Raw genomic sequence first — 3,896 nt, 5'->3', positions numbered from 1 at the left:
TACCCAGGTCAGCACCCTTACTGTGAGCCTCCCCAAAGCCACGTTTCCTGTCTTTTTGAAATATCCCCTGATGAAGCAGGAACCCAATTACAAATCCCTACATTGCACTCCAGATGTCTAAACTGGAGCCCTCACCACCACCTGTCAGAGCCTCTACCTGGAGAAGTTGTAAGAAAAGAATCAGCTAAACCCTCCTTACCCTAAGTCTTTAAACCAAGAATCCACCACAATCCTATGTGAACAGAAGCAAGACTCACAGAGCTTTGGGTCAGAGGTCATCAAGTAAGAATGTCAGAACCCTGGGATATGTCTCCAGTCCAGATCAGACTCAAAGTACGCACCCCCGGATGCTGTGATTGGGGCTGCACCTCCAGGTATGTAACTCTCACTCATTCCTACCTTACCATGCTGCCTGACGTGAGTAGCCAGCAAGCTTCCTAGAGGTTTTTATGAAAGGCAAGAAAGAGCACAAAGAAAAGAATAAAATGCAGATGAAGGTGAATAAATGATAAGAACACAAAAGAAAAGAGGAAAAGGAGCACTTGTCTCAGGCAGAAATCATGTTACACATTACTTACGCCCTCCCACTGCAGGACTAGACAGTTCTTCTATAGTGCAGACATCCTTGCCAGCTGACACTGAAGCAACAGGCAAAATTTGGAAGGGAAACTTAAGACTGCAAAGGCATAATGCATATAGTTCAATGTGTATTCTATAAGTACAGAAGAATAAATTCTATCCTTGGCATATGCTGATTAAGGTCCACATAAACATCTGACATGTCAACTCAACAAGCAGCTATGTTAAATTATGTTATTATAGGCAGGGATAGAAGTCTTTTATCAATTCCTGTGATCTGTGTTAGGAAGAATATTTTGAACCACTGCTGGGTTCAGCAATAAGGGCTGTGTGATGGATTAGTAATGTCTCCTGTGGCCACACACTTGTTGTATTTGTCTCGTCTCTTTTCCAAGACAATTCTCCCATTAACTCCTTCCTGGTTCTCTAGATAGTTGCTTCTCAAGCTTTAATGTGGGTATGAATGAATCACTTAACAGTCTTGCTAAAATGCAGAATCAGACATGGTAGGTAGGCCTGAGATTCTGAATTTCTAAGATGCTCCCAGGTGATGCCCATTGAACTCCAGGTTTCCTTTTCTAACATTACAACAATTTCCCCTGTTAATCACCTGCAATATTATTACCTTTATCCCTTTTTCTTACAGCTGATCAGTCAGAGAAGGAAGACATTATCCACTGCAGCCAGGCCCTAATAATCAGAAAAAATTTTAATTTATTATTAAAAATTCTTGCTGTGGCCAGGCAGCTCAGCTGGTTAGAGCATTGTCCTGATACACCAAGGTTGTAAATTCAATCCCCAGTCAGGGTACATACAAGAATCAAAAAATTAATACACAGAGCTTCCAGCCAACATGGAGGCGTAGGTAGACACACTGCACCTCCTCGCACAACCAAAAGAAGGACAACAACAATTTAAAAACAAAAAACAACCAGAACTGACAGAAAATCGAACTGCACAGAAGTCCGACAACCAAAGAGAAAAAGAAGAAACATTCATCCAGACTGGTAGGAGGGACAGAGACGGGCAGCTGAGCGGAGAGAACTCGCTGCAAGGCTGTGCTGGCAGACACAGTGAGGTGGCAGATTCGGGATTGTGGGATGAATGAGGCAGGCAGTGCGACTGCTAGCAGACCCCACAGCCCCACATTCGCGCATAGATAAACCGGGAGGAACAGCGGGGGAGAGAAGCAGACCGCACAACCCACGGCTCCAGCTTGGGGAAATAAAGCCTCAAACCTCTGATTGAAAACACCCGTGGGGGTTGGGGCGGCAACAGGGGAAACTCCCAGCCTCACAGGAGAGTCCGTTGGAGAGACCCACAGGGGCCTAGAGTGTGCACAAGCCCACCCACTCAGGAATCAGCACCAGAGGGGCCCAGTTTGATTGTGGGTAGCGGAGGGAGTGACTGAAATCTGGCAGAGAGTGGAGCAAGTGCCATTGCTCCCTCTCGGCCCCTCCCCCATGTACAGCATCACAGAGCAGCGACCAACATTACCCTGCCCCAGGGAACACCTAAGGCTCCGCCTCTTTACGTAACAGACGCACCAAGACAAAAAAAAGTGGCCCAAATGAAAGAACAATCAAAGCTCCAGAAATAATACAACTAAGCAGCAAACAGATGGCCAACCTATCAGATGCACAGTTCAAAACACTGGTAATTAGGATGCTCACAGAATTGGTTGAATTTGGTCGCAAATTAGATGAAAAAATGAAGGCTATGCTAAGAGAAACAAAGGAAAATGTACAGGGAACCAATAGTGATGGGGAGGAAACTGGGACTCAAATCAATGGTGTGGACCAGAAGGAAGAAAGAAACATCCAACCAGAAAAGAATGAAGCAACAAGAATTCAGAAAAATGAGGAGAGGCTTAGGAACCTCCAGGACATCTTGAAATGTTCCAACATCCAAATTATAGGGATGCCGGAAGGAGAAGAGAAAGAAGAAAAAATTGAAAACTTATTTGAACAAATAATGAAGGAGAACTTCCCCAATCTGGCAAAGGAAATAGACTTCCAGGAAGTCCAGGAAGCTCAGAGAGTCCCAAAGAAGCTGGACCCAAGGAGGAACACACCAAGGCACATAACTACATTACCCAAGATTAAAGATAAGGAGAGAATCTTAGAAGCAGCAAGAGAAAAGGACACAGTTACCTACAAAGGAGTTCCCATAAGACTGTCAGCTGATTTCTCAAAAGAGACTTTACAGGCAAGAGGGGGCTGGAAAGAAGTATTCCAAGTCATGAAAGGCAAGGACCTGCATCAAAGATTACTCTATCCAGCAAAGCAATCATTTAGAATGGAAGGGCAGATAAAGTGCTTCCCAGATAATGTCAAGTTAAAGGAGTTCATCATCACCAAGCCCTTATTATATGAAATGTTAAAGGGATTTATCTAAGAAAAAGAAGATAAAAAATATGAACAGTAAAAATGACAGCAAACTCACAGTTATTAACAACCACACCTAAAACCAAACAAAAACAAACTAAGCAAATAACTAGAACAGGAACAGAACCACAGAAATGGAGATCATGTGAAGGGTTATCAACAGGGGAGTGGGAGGGGGAGAGAGGGGGGAAAGGTACAGAGAATAAGTAGCATAACTGGTAGGTAGAAAATAGACAGGGGGAGGGTAAGAATAGTATAGGAAATGTAGAAGCCAAAGAACTTATAAGTATGGCCCATGGACATGAACTATAGGGGGGAATGTGGGAGGAAGTGGGTGGGCAGGATGGAGTGGAGTGAAGGGGGGAAATGGGACAACTGTAATAGCATAATCAATAAATATATTTTTAAAAATTAATGTATAAATAAGTGGAACAAACCAATATTTCTCTATCTTTCTCTAAAATCATAAAAATCCTACAAAATGTAATATATTTCACATATCATGTTTCATATATATTATATATATTTATATATGTGTTATATGTATTTCATATATATATAACATATATGCATATATTTGTGTAGTAAAGTCTGATCAGTAATGCTTTTATCAGTAAGAAGTTTCTCTCAATCACTCTTTCTAGACTTAGGGTATGACAATTAATATCCTTAAAATGACCCCAAAGCTCTATAAGATCCTAAATTCCCTACTAAATTATCCAATAAATAATACTCACTATAGTTTTAGAATTTATTTTACTTTGTTGCATTCTCATTCTTTTTAAATGTATCCTGAACACGATGTACATGTACTTCCCAGTCACTCCTCAACAATGTAAATTGCCTGAGAGTGAGGGACACCTGTTCACTTTCATAAACATTATTACATGAAGGGAGCACAGGTGGGGGGAAATCAGGAGACATGGACAC

Source organism: Desmodus rotundus, chromosome 4 (assembly GCF_022682495.2).
Source record: "Desmodus rotundus isolate HL8 chromosome 4, HLdesRot8A.1, whole genome shotgun sequence".
Lineage (NCBI taxonomy): Eukaryota > Metazoa > Chordata > Mammalia > Chiroptera > Phyllostomidae > Desmodus > Desmodus rotundus.
This window is presented reverse-complemented; position numbering follows the sequence as displayed.